Consider the following 22,734-nt stretch of genomic DNA (forward strand, 5'->3'; position numbering starts at 1 on the left):
CCCCCATTTGCTAATGGCACCCAATATTGTGGAACAGGGTAGTGGCAAACATAAAAACACCATGACAGCTGTGCATATGGCATATTTGTAATTTGCTTACAAGGAGCACTGATAAACTAAATAAATAAACTTTACCAATACCCCAGAACATCTGTTATTGTGGCTATACCTTCTAGTCCACAGCTCTTAAAGCAGATGTTCCTAACCAGATATAACCCTTGTTCCTGCGCATACATATATAATATATGCTTAGAGGTTCTGAGCAGAGGGTTGAAGACTGATAGGTGATCTTATTATCAAAGGCACCATTTTCTTGTAGATTTTGTTAAATTGACAAGTTTGGTTTAGATTTAATTATCAGATATTTCTTAAACACTGGGCAAAAACTTGGACTAAACTTCAACTAATGGTAAGAAGACTACCATATAAAAATCCAGACTCCCTTCAAACTTGTTTCCACAGCCAATAACACATCTGTAAACAAACACTATTCTTTTCGGACCATTTGGGATCCATCTATAAGCCCAGGCTTGCATAATAAATGACCCAGCAAGCCAAAACCATAGAATCATAAAATCTTAGAGTTGGAAGAGACTAGAAGAGCCATCCAGTCCAACCCCTTGCCATGCAGGAATTCTCAATCAAGACATACCCAACAGATGCCCATCCAGCCTCTGTTTAAAGAACTCCAAGGAGGGAGATTCCACCACTCTTCGAGGGAGTGTGTTCCACTGTTGAACAGCCCTTACTGTCAGGAAGTTCCTCCTAATGTTGAGGTGGAATCTCTTTTTCTGGAGCTTACATACCTTGTTCTGGGTCCTAGTCTCTGCAGCAGAAAACAAGCTTGCTCCCTCCTCAATATGACATCCCTTCAAATATTTAAACAGGGCTATCGTATCACCTCTTAACCTTCTCTTCTCCAGGTTAAACATCACCAACTCCCTAAGCCGTTCCTCATAGGGCATGGTTTCAAGACTCTGCTGGGAACTGTGATGGCTTGTAAGATATTTACCTTCCCACCTGTGAGGACTGTTTTGAGGCTGTAATTCAAAACATAGTGGCTAGCCCATGAACAGACTAGTCGAAAGGACCACATCTCATTGAAAGTTACCCTATATACTTGACTATAAGTCGATCTCATGTATAAGTCAAGGACAAGTTTTGGGGTCAAAATTATGTATTTTGATATGACCCATGGATAAGTCGAGAGTAAAATTTATGGGCTTTTAACAAAGAATCCAAAGGATGAAGCAAAGGAAAACAATGCCAAAGAACTTACAAAATCCCAGCAGGCATAACTGTTTGTGCTCATACTAAATGCTGGATGGATAAGAGAATAAAGGGGGGGGGGGAGAGGAGGCAGTGCTACCAGGACAGATTGTGCTCTTGCCTTTCACCAGGGGATGGTTCTTTTTTTAATATAAGAGTTAAAGTACAGTACAATGTGCCCATGTCATACATAGACTCACTATAAGTGGCTTTCAGCTTATGCTGAAGCCATGCGGCAAAAGGGGGAATTATGCGCACGTCTGTGGCACACGCGCACGGCCACGCTGCAAGCTCCATTATATACAATGGGGCTTGAGCATACATGCTTTTTGCCTTACGCCGGGGGGGGGGGGGGGGGGGGGTCTGGAACAGATCCCCGTGTAAGATAAGGGTCCACTGTATTTGCATTGACCCATGGATAAGTCGCCCCAGATTTTTTAAATCAAAATTTTGACTAAAATTTCTAGACTTATACATGAATATATACAGTAAGTAGTTCCACCAGCTTTGGAAATGGTTTGGAACACGATTCCAAGTGCTGGTGCGCACCTTTTATACCCTACCTCAGGCCTTGATGAGGTGGGAAAGAAATAAAATTATTATTATTACTGTGGACCCTTCCCTTACATGGGGGATCCATTCCGGACCTCCCTCCGCGTAAGGGAAAAAGGCATATGCTCGAGCCCCATTAGAAGTAATGGGGTCCGTGCCCTCAGCGCGCTCCCCATTACCTTTTCCGGGGCATGCCAGGGTTTTTTCCGGCACTGAATAAGGGGCGTCCACGTATGATGTGGGCGCAGTGTATTATTATTATTATAGCCCCGCATGGCTTTAAAAATGGAACATCTTGTACCACACTAGCCAGCCTATACACAAAGATAATCTTTGGAGGCCCTGTTCCAGAGCCCCATCCATCTGAGGTGAGAGGAGTGTCAATCAGTCAAGCAGGCTCTTTTTGCTTGGGGCACCCCATTGTTTTGGAATTCCCTCCCCCAGGACGTTCACTTGGAAACCACACCGATGATGTTTAAATGCCACAAAATTAACTTATTAATGTTGATAGGTATTTACATATCATTTAGTATCTAACAGGGTTTTAAACTCCTGTCTTCACTATTTTAATAGAGGTTATTATGCTTTTGAATATTTGTTTTTGGTTTTTTAAAAAAACTTTATTGTTGAATACAATACAGTCCTTGACTGAAGGTGGTATAACAAAAATCTTTCATATATAAATCCTTCTTTTTTTCACTATGCTTTTCTGATGTTTACTGGTTTGTTAGTATTTTATTTGTCAGTGTGTGCCACCCTAATCGCTTTGTCAAAAACAAATATGAAAAAATGAAAATTTAAACAATTAATAATGTAATATGTGAAATACATTATGCATTCATGTGTGTGTGTGTGTAATTATTACAATTATTATAATATATGGCCCTTTGGTACTGAATGCTGCAGTACAGTTATTCAAGAATATACGGTACTTGCCTCTTATTCTTTGAGGCTGAAAAATCTCTTTCTCTTTTGAAAGTGTTTTCTTCATATTTCTGAACATCTTGCACCCTACTGTCAACTAACAAGATAAGCCAGCATGAAAAATATATAGGCAGCAATTTCTAAAACAATATTTCAGGTGCTTAAATTAATACAAAAAGCCACAGTGATCAGAAATTCAAAACACAGGTCCAGTCATTGGGCTCTTGTATATAACAGCTTCATATGTCTGTGCTACCGATCTTGATCCAGAGGACTTAACAGGTCCAATCAAATCCAGTTGATTCTGTTGGGATCAATAGGCTCAACAGGCTTTGGATTAGCATACATACATGTGCTTACTAAAAGAGAAAGTGAAATGTGACAATCAAATCTGTTGCCTTAGCGCATGTGCACACACATGCCAACAAACGCACAACAACACATATAGTACATTTCCATACAACAGACCTGAATTATTCTAAAATTGCAGGATGCTTCCAAGGGCTCTTTGTACAGAACGTGGGACATCAAAATGCAATTTCCACAAGACAATTAAGCAAGAATATAAAGGGAGTTGGAAATTTATTTTTTCCTATAAATTTATTTATGATTTCTGCATAACAGAAGTTACTCAAGAAAAATACTCACAAATTCATAAGAGTATTCTCCATTTTATTTTGGCAACAATATATTTATATTTGTAGAAGAAACAAAAATTATATACATTCACGATCCTACCTCATTATAAATATTTTTTCATATATATAAATGTATATTCACATTTTAACATTTTATTAAGGAAATAACATTGTTCAAATTATAACACCTTTATTTCAGTAAATTCGGTATTTAACTCAATGCATGTGTAAATTTTACACATAAAAAGATTTGGGAAGAGGAGGTGGGGATTAGGGCCGACAAGTCATGCACTCCTTTTGAGCAACTCTCGCTGCCCCCCTGGGGGTCCTGCCCCACCGTATGAGAACCAATAACTTACTGCAACACTATAGCAACCCTATCATGGGATTTAATTAGCAAAACTTGCTTAGAGAGTGTTTGCCTTTGCCTTTCTCTGAAGCTGAGAGAGTGTGACTTGCTACAGTGCAGATGCATCCAGGGTGTATCTGCACTGTAGTAAGAATGCAGTTTGACATCACTTTAAGTGCTGTAGCACCATCCTATGGAATCCTGGGATTTGTAGTTTTACAAGGTCTTTAGTCTTTTCTGCGAAAACATGCTAGTACCCCACAAAACCTCCAAATCCCAGGATTCTGTGTGGTGCAGCCATGACAACTGAAGTGGTGTCAAACTGCATTATTTCTACAGTGAAGATGCACCTGCAGTGGGTTCTCGTAGCTGAGTGGGGACTTGAACTCCTGTCTCCAGAGTCCTAGTCCAAGGCTGAATTTGATCTGTAGAATTAATGCAGTTCGACACCACTTTAACTGCCTTGGGTCAATGCTATGGCATTCTAAGATTTGTAGTTTTGTGAGTTATTTCTCCTACCCTGTCAGAGAGCTCTGGTACATAACAAACTACAAATCCCAGGATTCCACACCACTGAGCCATGGCAGTTAAAGTGGTGTCAAGCTGCATTATTATTATTTTTTTGCAGTGCATATGCAGCCCAAGACTCAAATCAGTACACCATGCTGACTTGGTGTTTTAAATCCTACAGAAAACATGGTTGGTATTGATAAAACAATAACAGCACAATGAAGATCTGTTTTGTCAAAATACAGTAAGCCAAACGGTCCACATGTCACCCTTTACAAACTGAACATTATCCTTTGCTGCAGCAGTCTAAGCACTTTTATCAATCAGTTTCTCAACTGCAGTTCTGAGACATGACTGCACAGATACACGCTGGACAAATACATGCTTTTTAACCATCAACACAAACAGTAAATGAAAAACCTCAAATAAATATAACTTAAAAAGGAAACCTAACTATTCTACAATGTATAACAAAATAGCCTTACATTTTTTTAAAGAAAGAAAACAGCTATGAGGATTGCTATGTATCTTTCTCAGTGGTAAAACTGCAAAACTCATTCTATACTTCTAGACAGACCCGATTTCTTTATGAGTCAATATATTCATACACCCTATTACAAGCAGAAGCTTGTAAAGAGCAAACCATGACTTGAACGTTCACCTCAAAATGTCTTCAGCACAAAAAGCTTGCTTTAATTTTATAAGATTGGGGGAAATGCCCCTGAAATTCTATCTCACTTTTAGTTTGGTGCCTGTTTGCAGTCTGAGCTACTGCTCCCAACACTTTGACACTCCTTTTCTGTTAAGACCTCTTTCTCAACCACCACGTTTAGGGATCACACAGCTAATGTGTTCACATCATGACTCTACCCACCGAATTTGCTTTCATATTGCTGTGAGAACCAGAACTAACTCTCGCTGCCTTAGTGCGCTGCCCTGTGGCTATTCCATGCCCTGCCCTCTTCACACAGTGAGATGAAATGTACCCCTACATTGTTAAGGTAACCAGGCCAATGCTTCTAGATCTGCCGTGTTATAAAGGCAAGCAATGAAACCACTGCAGCATAGCAAAACAGGGAGCATCAGCCTGGTTGCCTTGGCAATGGGGATGTCCCCAGAGAACCTTTTCAGACCCTGTCAAGCCCCCTAACAAAAAGTGGTAAAAGTGGTCCTGCTTTTAGGGTGCATAACAATCTTTGTTGTCCTGTCATGTTGGCTCAGACTAGTTAAAATGCTTGAAATGTAATCCTGAACTTTGATTAGGCCAACAAGAAATAACTATTTAAAGCCAGGAGGGTGTTATATGAGATAGAAACACTGCTCTCGGCTGACACCGCTCCAACCATTACTTGTAGTTTTGGCTCAAATATAAATTTCAGCCTTAAAGAAGGCCTTCCAGGAAGGTATTCATGAATCATGGTTAAGTGTTGCATCTGCATCAAGAAAACCATAGTTTAGTAATATCCTCTTCTCAAATCTATTTGCAAATAAGATATGTGGTTCAATCTTCAAAAAGCCTATGTCTTTGTTTCCAGTGGGAAACATATCCACAGAAACAGTCCAGAGTAGAACAAACTATATGACAGTACTGTACTAGGATTTAAAAAAACACTTTTATATAATACTGTTTTAAAAATTAAGCCACTAGAGAAGCCCACTCTACAGCTGTCTCTCATGCATATAATCCTTTATGACTACAAAGGAAAGGGCTGCATGATCAGACTCTAGTTTGTTTGGAACAGCAATGGATTAAAAATGAACAGTACCATGATTTGTCTGAAACGACAAGGAGTTTTTTCAAATGGAGAGAAATCACCCAGAGTGCATGTACTGTACTCTCTTTTTAATCTAGACTTTTACATAGATTTTTCTTGGAAATTATTACTGTTACGATTTCCCCCCTTCTCCCTCCAAAATGTAGGCTAAATCCAACTGTTTAGTCCCATGTAGAGTATACTCACTAAATCAGCGGCGTAATGTCTCAGTGGGCCAATGCTAGTTGGGATTAAGAACTGGATTTGAGGTACAGTCTGACTGCAGATTACAAAACATCTGAATTAATAAAAACCACTGAAATATCTTCACTGAAATACTGCAGTTATAACTTATTGTGCCATTCTGAACAGCTACGATTTTTGATAAATAATCAAGGACCAAACAAGTGTCTTGGGGAAAGGAGTTCCACAGCTGTGGCACTAAAGAGAAAACTACCTCACCAATTTAACTCCACAAAGCCATGTTGAACAGAGCAGACCTTCCCAAAGGGATCTAACTGTATGATCAGTTTAATATCGGAGCAGATGCTCTAGAAGGTAGGCAGAATCCAAGCAACTGATAATATGCATTTATGCAAGTTTTCTCAGAAGCAAGTCATACTGAGTTTATATGGAGCTTCTTCCCAATTGCAGTAAGTGTGCAAATGTGGCTTAACTGTTCTCACTTACCCCTTTAAGCTTAAAAAGCTTTCCAGTCATATCAACATAGGCTTGATTTTGCCCCCAAAATGGCAAAACTGTCTACTGGCTTGATTTTTGAATTACAGCTTAGAGATGAGGTAGGTCCATAAAAGAACATAAGAATTTCTCAAATTTCAACCTAGTACTTCTAGCTATCTTTTGTAACAATTCTTTTAGTGCTTATAAAGCACTTGCTTTCGTACGTATACAACAATTGCAGTTGTTGTTCACAGAATTACATCTTCTTCAACAAGGACTTCTTATTATTTCAGTTTGTAATCTGTCTATCTGTATGCATTGATACTAAACATATACACTGCATAACAGTCAATCCGGCTGCTGCCAGTAATACCAAGATCACATTTTCTGAGCTCCTTTCGCTCAGGGGTTCATAATCTTTGAGCCATGAACTGGGCACAAAATGTATCTTCCTATTACTTTGAAAACTGTCTTTAAGTCCAATTTGCTGGGGAAGAGATCATAATTTTCATTGTATTTTCACAGCAGCAGATAACACCCCCTGCCCCTCGGAAAAGAACTGCCTTAGACCTAAATTACACATAATACTATCATAATGTTTGTGATAATTGTGTAAGTCCATGTACCACACATTGCACCCTTTTCCAGTCAGGCATAGCTGATGCAGGATATATTTAAACAAGATTTTGGCCTGCTGAGGCTCGGTTCTACTTTTACTCTAATAATGTAATTCAAAAGATGGTGTTTTTATCTGAAACTATACCAGACTGTGATAGGGAAATACAATGAAGATCCCTCGACATGTTTCTTTGCAGAAGGGCTCACTACTCCAGACTGTTCATTTGGGCACATGTCTTCGATGCAGCACAACCTCCTCGTGATTTTCCTCCTCTTACCATACCACTCTTGCCAAACAGAAAGCAACATACAACCCTTCGCAATACCAAGTCTAGCCATATCTGGGATCTCCCTGGAACTCCTATCTATGAACCTCTGATATCATATAGCTGACAGTCTATTTGTATTATAAAATCCCTTGTACATATTAACATGATAAGTGCAATTTGTTATCAAGGTTCAGCCAAAATGGCATAGATCCTGTAACATAAAATATGAAAGCTATCAAAATTATTATGTTTCAGGGGCTAATTTAAAAACAATACTTTGTTACTTCAACAGAAATGTTTTGTAGAAAAGTATGGATCATGAAAGGAATTTTGTAATTGCTGAAAACATTTATCCTGTTTTTGAAAATAAAGATTATGTAAAATAATAGATATTATTAATTGATTTGAAATTAATTGTGGGAATTTTTTTTAGTATATTAATATGCACTTGTACCAGAAAAAAAATGTTGGCTCTTCATTCTTCGTATAGTTTTTTTTTGTGTGCATTCTTTAGCATAAATTAATATTTTCCTTATTAACAGGAAAATTCAAAATAATATACACACTGCAACTCTGCCCTGTTTTTTCTGGACAGAACTGTTTCAGTTTGAAACCATTTCACATTTCATTTTAATAGAAAATATTACTTTATATAAAATTTAAAAAAGCAATTTTTTTCCTAGTCTATCATCATCCGTCGGGAGAGGCGGGACAATATAAATAAAACCTATTATTATTAGTAGTAGTAGTAGTAATTCATTATCTTCCTTCATTTCCTGTGAGTAATCAGTACTAGGTTTATTTTCCAGTTATTAATAGTCTCGCTCATTTTTTGTTAACAATGCATTGTATATCATATTTTTGCCTCATCTGAGCTAGAAATACAGTTAGGTGCACAAAAGCACAGTTCTGTGTGCAGATCAGATAGAGAACTATATATTCAACTAAGTGCTGCACATGGAATTACTTTATTATCACCAATTCATTAACTGATGCTATACATGTGGAACCCTCTTTTAAAACTTTAAATTTTGCTGATAAGTTCTTTGGGGGATAGAATTGGGGTATAGATTCAGGTCCCCCCAAGACAAGCTGATCAGATGGATTTTAGCTTTTAAACATGGGTGGCACCGCTTCTGCTTCTCTGTGCTGAGGCCAAATGCCATTTTATATGTCGATAAGTAAATCCATTTATTTCATTGGGCTATCAGCCATATTATGGTGTGTAGGACAGCCACTTTATTAAATGTAGTATGAATTTAGTATTAAAGGTAAAATACTGAATCTCTTCCTATTGTACAGTTGACAAACAAAATCTTCAATACAGGAGAATTTTGTGAGAGAAACCATTTTCGTACGTGACTTATTTTCTTGCCAAGTTGTTAAAAATGGAGAAAGAAATGCACTAAATTTATTTAACATAATTCTTAACTTTTTTTAAAAAATCATGGATGTCTGAAGTGTATCTTATATATGTAATTTCCCTACAATTGATTGCTATTACAAATCCTTTACAGTAAGGGGTGTTGAAGAGTGCTGGAACTTCTGTTAGTGTTACTTTGTTGATGTTAGAGGCCATCCTAAACTAACTCTGAAGAAACCAGTGGTACTCTATCCAGATAAACACTACATCATAAGATATAGGTTCTTAATTTTAAAAGTTGTGATTTTTATTTTAAGCTACAATGTGCGATGTGTAATTTAGGCTACGGTAAACAGTTTTGTGGCAGTGCTATGACGTAGTTACGATCGTGGTATTGGCTAATGTTTTCATTTGAAAGAGCCTCTGTAGAAATAAGATTCTACTATTTTCACCAGTACTGTATATAAAATGAATTTTAAATTTAAATTTAGTTCATACAAAATGCACCAAAGATGACAACATTGTCATCGCTGGCTAAATCGAAACCATCCGTGTCTTGAGCTATTAAAAATTGCATCAATTAAAGGATGCCTACCAGAAACAAAAACTCACTAAAACTGCTTTAAAAGACAAAAACAAAACAAAACAAAAATCTCCATATGTGTATTTAAATTGGCAGCAAGACCAAAACTAAGCATCTCACAGGTTCGGCGTATGCATAATATTAATATTCCAAAGTGCTTGCCAAATTGGCTGATGATCAAGTTCATCAAAAGAGCATCAACATCCACATGTTGTTTTGATGTATACATTGCCCTGCACTTAAAAAAAAAAGCATTCCCATTTGCATAAACGGTTTTGTTATGAATAATTAAAACATGCGTATCATCATCAGTGCCTCTATACAGAATACGCATGTTTAGTCTTCCACTACACTTCAGACTATTGGAGAAGAGAATTTAAAACTCACAATAGGGATTTCGACCATAAACACTCCCTTTCCCCACAGTCCTACAGAAGTGCCTAAAAAATGTAACTGCTGTTCTCAGGGAAATGCTTTTGACACAGAATTGTGTTATTGAAAAGCATCGTTCTATGAAACAATCAGTTCTAACACACACACACTTTTTCTCCCCCTCCATAATATACTATATACTATAAATGCAATAAAAGAGACTATAGAACCAAAAGTGCTTGAGGTTCCATAACCCAGTGATAAAAGAATACCATCAAACCAAAGTAAGAACACGAACTGTACAATTTGCTTTTGTACTGACGATGCCGTATGCTGCTGTTGAAGATACATCATCCATACAACAACTATGTATTATCCATACATAAATACACCCACATAGTGAAAGGAGAGGGTGGATAGTAAGGGAAAGCACCATTCATGAGTGTGTATCTAGAGTGAAATTAGCAAGAGCACAACTCATAAGGCCCTGACTCACAGAAAATGATATGTAAAAAATGAATCATGCTACCCACCTTCATCTTCTTTCAAAATAATAATAATAATAATAATAGTAATAATAATGAAAGCTTGCTGGCTTTAAAGCCGGTTGGTAGGAAGAAAATTCCAAATGAAAATGAAAATGAGAATGAGGGACACTGCATCCTGAAGCTTAAGGCAGTCATTTTTAACAAGCCGGAGGGAAAGCTCGATTAGGCTGAAATACGTACGGCTGGGGCCTAATTAAATAATCCAAATGCAGCATGCAGTCCTGAGTCGGCGAAACTTTTCATTTTCCCGCTTGGCAATGGTTACTCTGCTCAATCCCTCGATCAGGGCTTCTAAAGGCACACAAAGTGTGTCTCCACAGTACAGCACAGTACAGCATCTAATGGAAAGGAATCAGTTCTTACCCAAAGGAGCAGCAGACTCAGAGTAGGAATCCAGCCGCAGGGAGAGGCAGCAGCAGCAGCAGCAGCATTGGAGGAAGGAAGGAAGGACGGCAGTGTGTTCACCTTGCAGCTCTGCGGTCTCCTGTGAAAACAGATGGGAGACACTCCGTGATCTCAGTGGCATTTCTTGGTTTTGCAAGTGCACGCAGGCCTAGGGACTATGGGAAGGCGGTCCTTACCTAGCAACAACAGGCTCCCTCCAGCTCCTCAGCCACATGCCTCCCTGCTGCCACTGCTGCTACCCCTTGGCTGCCAGCTCCCAGCAATAACAATAGGGGAGTCAGGCAGAGAGGGCTGGCATGAGAGGAGGAGGAGGAGGAGGAAAGGCACTCTGAAGGAGGGAGAGACTAGAGAGAGTGAGAACTGGGTTTCAAGAGAGAAAGAGAAGGGGGGGAGGCAGAGAGAAAGAAAGAAAGAAAGAAAGAAAGAAAGAAAGAAAGAAAGACAGAAGCATGTTAAGCTTGTCTGGCAGTTAACAAGTCTTGAATGAAGAATGTTAGCAAACAGACAAACAGCATGTCTGGTGCATGCTAATGTCCCTGGGTTCGCTACTGACAGTCTGAATAATTCAGGAGGTGAGGCAGAGAAAGAAGGAAAGCAAGAAAGCAAGGTCCCCCTCTTTACTTCTTTTGAATGCACCCCCCCCCCCCCAAACAAAACAAGTAATAGGCAACTTTTCCCTGCATCCATTTTGGGTGAGAAAAATGAACCCATCCACACACACAACAGTTCAGAAAAAGAGGGTGATAACTCTAGATTCTGTATGTATTGAACACACACACAGCCTTTAAGGCAGTTATTTCACTGCATCTCCCTCAATTTGCCTTTCATGCTGAAGCCAATGGGAAGCAGGGACAGGAGAGGGAAAGGCCAGGAAGACTGGGGGGTGACACACACACATACACCCTTCTGCTAGGCTCAGTTTGCAAAGGGGGTCAGGTGGCTATAACAACACACAGCACAGGAATAATAATAATAATAATATCTAGGGGTAGCCATATTGGCCATATAGCAAGCCCAATAACATCCAAACAATGATACCTTTATCGTATATATTCATAATTATATATATTCATTATTATTATTTCTGTGCTGTGTGGTTTTATAGCCACCTGAAACTAGGGTTGCCATAATTGTCCACTTTTACCAGGGAGAAAAATGGTGGACCTTAAATGTCCTACATTTTGGGCTGAGTTTTGTCCTGCAGTTGTCCTACAGTTTGGTCTCGATTTTGTCCTACATTTTGTCCCTGGTAAAAGTGGACAATTATGGCAACCCTACCTGAAACCCGTTGGTGTTCCCTCTCTATTATTATTATTCAAATGACACCTTTATTACATATATTCCTAATTATATATGTTTATGTATAATCTATCTATCGAAATAGCTATCATTTATAACATATACAGTAGTGTGTGTGTGTGTGTATATATATATATATATATACATACACACACAAAACACTATATACATATATAATATACATTGTATAGATACTGTAGATAGATAGATAGATAGATAGATAGATAGATAGATAGATAGATAGATAGATTATGGATTATAGATTAATATATATAATTATGAATATATATATATATATATATATATATATATATATATATATATATAATAAAGGTATCATTGTTTGAATAAGGACAATAGACAAGAGAGGGAACACCAACGTTGTGTTCAATGAATTTTTTTAAAGAGAGAGATGGGCAGCCAGACACTAGTGCCAAATGTATGGCCATGCCAGCAATGCCAACCCCAAAAGAAGCACATCTCAAACGCAAAACACACAACAGGCTTTTTAAAACGAGGCCTTAATTATTATTTTGGGGGGTGGGGGTAAGATACGGCTTAAAGCGCAGGGGAAAGAGATGAGGGAGGAAAGGGGCGAGAGAGAGAGAGAGAGATGCTGAAGGGAGAGAAGAACGAGGCTAAAAAACGCTGAGGAGGAGGAGGAGGAGGATCCCGTTTGCAGAATTTAATGTGGGAAGGTTGCGTTGAAGAGGGGAGCCTGGTTTAGAGCGCGCGCACGAGCACAAACGCGAAGCGGACGCCCTCCTCGCGCGCCGCAAACGCAAAAGGGACGTCCCCCGCGCGCACAAACGCGAAAGGGACGTTTCCCCCCCCTTCCGCGCGCGCGCTAGAAAACGGGAACCCAACGGTTCCAAACGCAAAAAAACGCAAAACAAAAACCCCAGCGAAGCCGCCTTCGATCGTTTCCTTCTTCCTGAGGGGGGCGCCACCGAAGGGGAAAAAACGGGAGGAGGAGGAGGAATAATGAGGCCTTTTAGCGCCAATGGATACAAAACACGTACTCCTGTCACACAACGCTGTGGAAATGATGCGTTTTGTGTTTGGCCTGGGTCGATGCTATGGAATTCTGGGAATTGTAGTATGCGGTGGGGCTCCCCACCGCATACTACAATTCCCAGAATTCCATAGCATCGACCCACACACACTGTGTCTTTTTTCTCCTCATGCCCTTCGTGAGGCAGCTGCAGAGCCCGAGTCTCGTCGTCGAAGGAAGCTGCCCTCTTGTTGGCAGCGAGTCAAAAAACAGAGGCTGATAATAATAAGCGTTTGGGGCGAGAAGAAGAAGAAGGGAAACAGCTGCCATGGTGGCTCTTTTGATTGAGGAGGAGGCCGCTCTCATAGAGAGAGAGACACACAACACACACACAACACACACAGCTTGAATGGAGAAACGGCCTTTCTTTCCCAATAAAACGCCTATACGACGTTGTTCAGTTCTTTCCCAATTTGTGTGTGAGAGAGAGAGGCATGGCAGCCGTTTTCCCTCCTCCCCAAACTGAAGGGACTCCTGCCAAAAGCCGGCTCCTGATGGCGTCCCTGAGAGAGGCCTTCGAGGGCCCACTCCCCCTTTTCATTTTAATTCTCCCCCTTTTGAGTCTCGTTTCGGAAAGGGTGAAATGGGGTTTCTGTACCCCTTCCCCAAACCCCTTCAGGCTCGCCTAACTTTCCTCATTTCTATCTTGCAGCACCTTTGAGACTAAAGAAACCGGCAGCAGGAGCTTTGATAGGCTTCAGCCTACTTCCTCAGATGCATTTGGAATGGATGCAATAATAATAATAATAATAATAATAAAGAATAAGGTAAGCAGAGCGTGAAGCATTTGGAGACTGAAAGAAATCGGCAGCAGGAGCTTTCCAGTCTACTTCCTCAGATGCATTTACATGCAATAATAAATAATAAATGTAGAGAGATCTGAGGCACTCGGGACTAACTGAAAGAAAGGAGTGAGCAGCAGGAGCTTGGTAGACTTCAGTCTACTCCTCAGATGAATTTGGTTGGAGTAGAATCCAGGAACAGGCATAATATTGTCTACAGACACATGCTATTGAATGCTTCCTCATTTCTGCAACGCAGTGCTGAGGCAACTTATTCCTCCCCCCTTTTTTGGCTCCAGTCCTCCAGTAAAAATGGACAAAGCAGCAGCACTAGCTAGAGGGGGGGGGGGGGGGGAGCACCACAAGCTCCCTGCCCACAGCTTTTGAGGGAAGGAGAGAAGGCGGTTCCCCTTTCCTCTCTTCGGGGGACCTTTTGGTGGAGCGATCCCTAAGAGCCTTGGGGCTGGAGAGGGCTGGAAAGGCAGCAGACTGTCCCTATTATCCCTAATAGAGAGGCGAAGGAGAGAGAGGTAATATAGTTAGAGTCTTCTTTTGCTGCTGCTGCTGCTGCTTCATGTGTTGTTGCCTTCTTTTGCAAAGCTGTCACTTTGCCAACTCTCCTCCTCCTCCTCTTTGTCGTCTCCTTTGGCATTCAGAAATGGAACCTACCTCTCTGTCTGACTAGATAGGTGCATAGAAAGAGATTGAAGTGGGGCCAAAGTGGTCTGAAGGCACCCCCCCCCCCCATAAGCCTTGTGTGTGGCATTTTCTTTCCAAGGCAGAGCACTGAAACAAAACCACTTCCACCACCACACTCCACCACATCCCCCTTCTTCATCCTGCATTATATATAGAGAGAGAGAAAGAGAGAGAGGTATGCCCTGCACCTCTTGACCCCAGGGGTTTCTGGTGGAAAATATTCATCCTAAAAAGATAAAATGTTATTCCAAAAGAGAGAGAGAGAGAAGGCCTTGCACAACTCCCTCTCCCTCCTTCCCTCCCTCAATTCTCTCTCATAGCAACAACAGTGTTTCTTAGTGTGCCTGTTTTGGCATACATCAGCGTTTCTACCCATCCAAGTGTCCTTTTGCGTCACATCGCACCATTCCAGTCGACCAATTGAAAACCTACTTTCGTATTATTAATAGGCAGATATTTAATTTCTCTCTCCCTCCCCCCCCTTTCTATTGATGTATCTGGAAATTAGTGCCTTATTAGTGCCGCGTGTGTTATTGTGCGTGCGTACAGGTCTCAAAATGCCAGGAGCTTGGCTATGCAATGCAAGGTCCTACCCCAAAGATACCTTGGCCATACTTCTTCTCCTGGTGTTGTAAGGTACTTGTCACGGGCAGGGCAGGGGCCAAAAAGAGATTGACAACCCCGATTCAACGCAGAGCTATTAAGAGGTCCCATTGAATTCAGTGGGCCTTAGTCCCAGGGGGTATAGGAGCATGTTAAGCAAGTTGTTAGGGAATCCTAGCAGTGCCCTCTATTCCCATGTACAAAAACCCTTTCAAAAACACTACTATTTGTTCCTGGCAATACTGGCTGAGAGATTTAATGCCTGTCAGATGTGAAATGCAACATTTGTCCGTATTGCAAGTTGCATTTTCACTCCCATGATGATGCTCACAAAACCTTTTACCCGACAACTCCCTGACATGAAAATCTCCGGCAGTCCCTTTTCCCATTTACAGTAGTACTATAAATGTGCAGCACTGAAACTATCTGGCCTACTCTTCATGTAACAGGCTCAGCCAAACGTTATTTTAAACTAGGAAAGCTCACGCTCTTTACAGCTAGCCGAGATAAAGCAATCTGTTTGTTGCAATTAAAACCACAACCTGAAAACATTTGATTTAGCCAGCTAGTATTGTAATCCATGACAAATTTCCCTTTTTCAAACCAAACTTTTCTCCATTTTTTGTGTTTGTTTTTTTAAAAGCCAGTCAACCAGCTTTAGAAAATGTATTTCAGCAAGTCTGGCTTCCCACGAACTGGGCCTTGGCTCACAAATGCTTTGGTGTGTGACTGCTTCTCCTTCCATCCCCCGTCCCCCAAGACTTGAGAGAATCCACAAGTGTTTTTAATATATGTCTTTGGAAAACAGAATAAAAAAAAAATTCTACGAGGCCATTTAACCACATAAAAATTATATGCCACTATTTTTTTTTCCTTAAGTACAGAAATGAAAGAATTAAGAACAAAGTGTGTAATAAAACACAAAATATAGTTCTTGCACCAGTACTTTGGTTATAGCGACAGAGATTTGTAGCATTAGTTTAAATAACAGTGATCTGCCACTGACGAACTTGAATGTTAATTTCACAGTTTTACAACTGCTGTTGCAAACTTTTACAATAAGCATTTATTTTTGAGAATGATGAAAAAGTATGTATTATTCTATTATGTTGGTGACAAGATTGCATTCTTAAAAACAGCACAATATATCTGTCCTAAGATTGTTTCATAAGCAATCTTTGGCAATCTCACATGTGCGTTTCTCATATCCTTTGATTAAGTTTGGTCAGTGTTCTGAGACAGTAAACTCCCTCATCTGGGAGGAAGACGAAAAAGTGGAACCCAGTCTAATAAATCAACACTTTCACTTGTTTCAGAGCCATGGGCATTTTTGAATAATATTGTATTCCTTGTTTAAATTGTTTGAGTTTGCAACAGTAACTTTATCCAAGATGTTTGGATTCATTAAATAAGGAACAAATGCAAAGTATCAAAAGTACCTCTTGGAGCTTTTTTTAATTCCAGTTTTTTACTTCCAATTTTTCACTGTAGCAAGTCAAAATAATGAGACTGCTTTCAAATCAGTCTTGTATAAGAATTTTAAGAAGATAAACAGATTATTTACGAGCTATTATTTTGTCAGTGTGCCAAAACCATATTATGAGATTTTAACTGTTAATTTTCTTCACATTCTCTTGAAGATATTGTATTTTTAAAAATCCAGGACGGACTCTGTGTTCCTGTTTGTGTTTGTTATAATTATTTTCTCTTTCTTTTCATATCACCTTTCTTTACTAGGGGAAAAGACTCAGAAAGATTTAAAGTATTATAGAAAAAGACATATTTGCTATCTCATAAAGCTGAAAAAAGAAAGAAACGTTGATTTCAATATGACAGTTAAAATGACAATTTTTAAATGTATGAATCCTTCAGTTCTTAGATTCTAAATGGCATATAGGCCTAAAATACTATATCTAAGATTGTACTGTTTGCAAAATGCCTACGTAAGCTTAAACTTGCACTTGGATAAAATGCTCTATTCCCTTCTGTAACACGTAGCAATTGGCAACTGAGACATCAAACATTAGTCACAATCAAGAACAGAGCAGTACATATATATACCTTTCTCTAGGTATAGAGTGATCCTCCTAATACAAACTGTTCCATAAATATATTTCTACACATACAACATGACAATAACCCATCATACAAATGTCGTTGAAAGCAGTGCACTCTGCACAAGAGCACAGTACTCGTTTTAGGCAATTCCCACCCATTTCAGTGGGGCTTGTGTCAAATTATTATCTATTTCATATTTTAACAGTCATTGTTACATAGCAAATTCAGTGCTGGACTGGAAATCCTATAAATGAGACTAAGAGAGGAATAAGATTGCCCACACACACACATATATACTTTCAGTTTGAAAACTGACTATCAACATGCTGTCCTGCCATAATAAAGAATGACAATATCCTCCTAAATTGCAACACAGAATTAAACAACTTAACACAGTAAAGGGTTACATCTGCCCGATGCTCAAATAATTTGGATATTAACATTCACTGTTTCTAAAAAAAGCTAGTTTATGTAATATGTAATTGAAATAAAAATAAAGATCTCCAAATGTTTATTTTTATATTATGCTTTTTTGTTTTATCTGCCGCCTGCTCATATCCCTTTTTCTTTATCTTATGTTAACATAGAAAAATACTCTTATTGCTGTACATTAGAATACTTAAGAAAGTCAACGTAGCTTTTCTAATATTTGTTTATGAGCTATGGCATTTGCTGTATTTACAAAGGTGTTCGGTTCACATATTTTAAAAGAAAACAGTGATAAGAATGTGACGGTGAAAAATGGACCCTTGACTGCCACCTGAAATCAAATTTAACATTTTAAAAATTCAAATCAAGGAAGTAGGAGTTATTAAATGTCTGTTTCCCTTATACCCCGTGCCTCTGAAAAAGCAAGAACTCATGTTTCTCACTTTTTTGATTGAATTAATTTCATTCATGAAATTTAAAAACACAGACAGTCCCCCAAATATTGAAGACATTCAAGAGCAAGTATATTACCACATGCATACATACCTATACGTTTCCATGCATTAAGATGAGATTTTAAAATGCTGAAAACTCATGGCACATATTTTTGCTAACATTTTAATATTTTGGGCTATTTTGAATTTTATTCCTACTTTTCTGCATAATTTATATAGGAATCTTTCCTTAGAAAATCTTCAGTTTTAATGTGACATTAATGGTATTCTAACCCCCCTCCCCTATGAAAAGTTAAGGATTGTTTTCTTTTCCTTTCCTTTCATCATTACCTCCCTTCCTATTTTCTCTTTATTTCTTTTGTTTTTGCTTTCCCTTCTTTTCTTTTCCTTTTTTAAAATTTTTTTAATTAATTTTTTTTGCAAACTAGAGAACTGCCCAAATGAGGACAGTTTCCTTTTCATTTTCCTACTAGTTTTAATTCAGCCTTAAACTTAATTTTAAAATAATGGCATCGTGGGTATTCTGTAATCATATTCCAAATGTATTTTTAAACTTTTAAAGATTATTATGCACCACAATTTCATAGATTAATTAGGTATTAAAACAACTTTTAAAAAAAGAAAGGTGCATTAAACTACAAATTGTAAATTGTTTTTAATCCCTTTCTCAAATTTTGTGCAGAAATATCCTATTTTAGATTACTGTATTCTGTATTTTAATTGCAAAGTCAGTTGCAAGTTGTATAAAAAGAAACAGCATAATATATATAATTAATTATGCAAAGTATTCAATTCTGAACTGCTCTCTTTTCTTACAAATTAAAATATAAATTAAGTTTAGTATGGTATATATTCAGCAATGTGAAACTAAGTATTCAGTTTGTTATCATGATGTTTTAATTTTAAAAACTGGAACATCATATCTGAATACTGTACTTTTACTTTTGGCTGCAGCCACTGTACTTACTGGTATTACATAAGAGCAAGGATCTGTAAAAATGTTGTTCACCAGATTAAGTTCTTATTTAAATAATTAATGAGGGAAAATCTTAACATAAAAAGTATTTTACTATACATTACTATTGATAATTCTGCACCACCACCCCAAAGTTTAATATACCGAGCCCAAGGAGAAAGATACCAGCCGTGGGTTTTTAAAATGCTTACCTTCAGATGGAAACACATTTTTTTCTGGTAGAGAATTAAAATATCAATAAGTGGATTAAAAACTCATCTTTTAAACAGCTAGTTTATATGGCTGTGCAGTTCTTCTGCCCAAGTAAAGATCTATGCCAAGCCATGTCACGATCAAGGAAGCAAACGTGAATTTATACAGGCTGAGTCTCAAAATGCCAGGAACCAGGAGTGTTCTGGATGTTGTTGTTTTTTTATTTTGGAATATTTGCATGTACATAATGATATATCTTGAAGATGGGATCCAAGTCTTAACATGAAATTTATTTACATTTCGTATACACCTTATACATACAACCTGAAGGTAATTTTATAGATAATATTTTCAATCATTTTGTGTATGGAGGCAAATGTGTCTGTCTCAGCAACCCAAGAGGACAATTTCGGAGGCTTTTGGATTTCAGAACTCCAGATAAGGGACACTCAGCCTGTATTTACTAAACACTGAATGTATTATATTATATGAAAATTATACAGTAACTTGCTTTTTCTTAGTAATATGCAATATAAAAATATGTTTAATGCAGCACTTAACCCCATTTCTCATTATAAAACACCTGAAGGTGTTGGGAGGAAGAATAAAGCAATATAGCGTAAAGGCTAGATTACTTTAAGCTGTTCATTGTTGTTGTCGTGTACCCTCAAGTTGTTTCCGACTTATGGCGACCCTAAGACAAACCTATAATTGGGTTTTCTTGGCAAATTTCTTCACAGGGAGATTTGGCTTTGCTATCCTCTGAGGCTGAGAGAGTGTGACTTGCCCAAAGTCACCCAGTGAGTTTACATGGCTGAGCTGGGATTTGAACTCTGGTCTCCAGAGTCATAGACCAGTGCTCAAACCACTACGCCATACTGACTCTCAATTTAAGGTGTGCTGGACAGTAAATCAGATATATGTTACATGTTACACATAATGGGTTTAAACCCAAATGGTGGTTCCACTGAGTCAATGGAATTTACCTTAAGTGATGATTTACCAAGCTACAGTTAATTTAGGCCTACTCTTACAGGATTAACAGTAACTTTTAGTTCAATATTTATATTTTATATAGCTATACTTAACAGGCACATATGCATCTATACTGCTATAGATATAATGATGGGGGAAAGAGAGACAGAGAGAAATAGCACTGTGCCTTTCAGCTATAGCCCCCTCTGTATCTACCAACTAAGGCCAGTAAAGCGAGTAGCCTAGACTTTTCTGTACACTATGGAAATAAGTAATGCTTCTTTGATAAAAATGGAAAATGACCCATCTTTTATCACTGGGGTTTTAATGTATCCCAGAGTAGAAATGGTTTTCCAAAATAAAACCAGACTATGACAATACTGATTATCTAATAACAAATTAAGAAAATAAAAATATGAAGCTTATTACTATGGTCCCAAACATATGGGCCAAAAAAGTGGCTTCCAGCCACGTTGGAGGTGCACTGTTTATACAACGCATGTCTCCAATAAGGCCGGAAGCCAGCTTGGCCCACTTTTGGAGTAGGTGGTCACAGTAGACCAAATCCACTTGTGGAGCAGCCTCAGGCCATATTCTCCCACCCATTTGCTTTGCCCCTACGTTACTGCTATTTGTACCGTACTGTCAGTATACAGATAGATAGATATAAGCAAAATGGACAGGTTTTGCAAAGAGAAAATAATTATTTTGCAAAATCCTAAATCTGTACTCATGTGATGCCTTCATTAGGCCAACTGAAAGTTGGCTACTTCTACTTTTTCTTTAGTCAATTACAGTAGGACAGAGGAAGCATAAAAGTTTTGAAGGTGAGAACCACCATTTCAAATGTAACATTTTTATTGGTTCACAAGAAATGATGCCAATATTATTTCCTCTGTTATTTTGTTATTCTTGTTGTTGCTAACAATACTGTAATGCTTTTTGCTATTCTTGTTGTTGCTAATGTTATTGTTCCTATAATCTGGTACTCTAATTATTTCTGTGATCTGCAGAGAAGAGCATTCATCAGAGTTGGAAGAGAAAGCCAGTTTGCCCACGTCTGATGATATTTAGAAGTGTATGTATCTAATTAGTGGAGTGCATTTTGATTTTATCAATTTATGAGAGATCGCTTATCTGTCTCTAATTTCAATTGAAGAAAACTAAGAATGCTCTTAACTTTTGCATTTAAATAAATGGGATTTCAGTATGCCCTGTGCTCCAAAAATTTAAGAGTCTGGATACTTGAAGGTAGTTGACCCACAGCTATCAAACTTAGAAATTCATACTGCTTGTGCAGGACTATAGATTTAAATCCCAGGATGTATACTCTTACAGAAAAGAAACAGAAATATTCCATGAAAAGGCTTTAAAATGTATGATTGCTGAATAAAATATCCGTATTTTCCGGCGTATAAGACAACCCCCAACTTTTCCCATTAAAATAGAGAGTTTGGGATATACTCGCCATATAAGACTACCCTTCTTCCAACGCACACCAAATTAAAAAAACATCAGATTTGATTTCAATATGGTAATTTTAATTCAAACGCTTATGACATGCAGGTCCTTAGCAGGAAAACTTGTTGTATACAAAGCCTGCTTGGATTGGTCACCTCTCCCTGCCTGTCCAGCCCTCCCTGTCTCCAAGACCATCAGAGCGGTAGTGCAAGCATGGCTCTGTTTTCCATACCCCGGGCGTCCTAGACACCTGCAGCTTGCTCCGCCCTTCACTTACACCTTGTCATCGGGACTGCATTAAGTTGCTTCTTTCCATGAATCCTGGTGAGTGGATTTTCTTCTACCGTACTTGTACAGTGCCGCCCTTGCTGCTTTCATACCGTCAATGCATATGGAGGGGATGCGTCCGCGGCCGTTTTTGAGCTCCCCCCACCATATGTGGCAACCATAGATTCTCCAGTTCAGCTCAGAAGTTTCAACACCTGCCCTATAAGATGACCCCCAACTTTTGTGAAGATTTTCCTGGGTTAAAAAGTAGTCTTATACACCAGAAAATACAGTATTGTAGAAAGAAATGTGCTTTATAATCACTGTGAGAAATCTGTTAAAAGTATTTTCACCCTCCAGATTATGTATGGCACATGAATTACAGTTTATAAGAATAACAACAGATAGATTTAACTTGTATCACAGGGGATTTAGTAGCAAATTAACACACACGTAAAAGCTCTTGAAACTTGCACAACTAGCATAGCCACTTTATCTCTGTAGCCACAATTCATAACTTTCCCACACAACTGAAGCTAATCTTTTCCCTGTAATACAAAAAGAGTATGGTACTTTTCTTCTGTTGTCTCTATCCATCTCAGTGGAGCATGCTCAGGTCTTCTTGGCAGATTACTTTATTACTCGTAAT

General features: G+C 38.5%; 2 long non-coding RNA genes across 3 annotated transcripts in view; one reads left to right on the plus strand and one right to left on the minus strand.

The window, feature by feature from the left end:
• LOC121930991 overlaps positions 1-22,734 on the minus strand; it is a 140,591-nt gene that overhangs the window by 102,007 nt on the left and 15,850 nt on the right. Inside the window, exons 1-2 of one of the 2 annotated variants that reach the window (XR_006104052.1) lie at positions 11,012-11,233; positions 10,794-10,914 (exon numbers count right to left, since the gene is read on the minus strand). This is a non-coding gene — a long non-coding RNA (uncharacterized LOC121930991). Of the gene's footprint in view, positions 1-10,793; positions 10,915-11,011; positions 11,234-22,734 lie in introns of those variants that run through there. The other variant, XR_006104053.1, reaches the window with a different exon arrangement.
• Positions 14,361-21,565, plus strand: LOC121930990. Its single transcript, XR_006104051.1, has 2 exons — positions 14,361-14,500; positions 20,123-21,565. It is a non-coding gene; the product is annotated as an uncharacterized LOC121930990 (long non-coding RNA).

The sequence above is a fragment of the Sceloporus undulatus genome, chromosome 5 (genome assembly GCF_019175285.1).
Source record: "Sceloporus undulatus isolate JIND9_A2432 ecotype Alabama chromosome 5, SceUnd_v1.1, whole genome shotgun sequence".
Lineage (NCBI taxonomy): Eukaryota > Metazoa > Chordata > Lepidosauria > Squamata > Phrynosomatidae > Sceloporus > Sceloporus undulatus.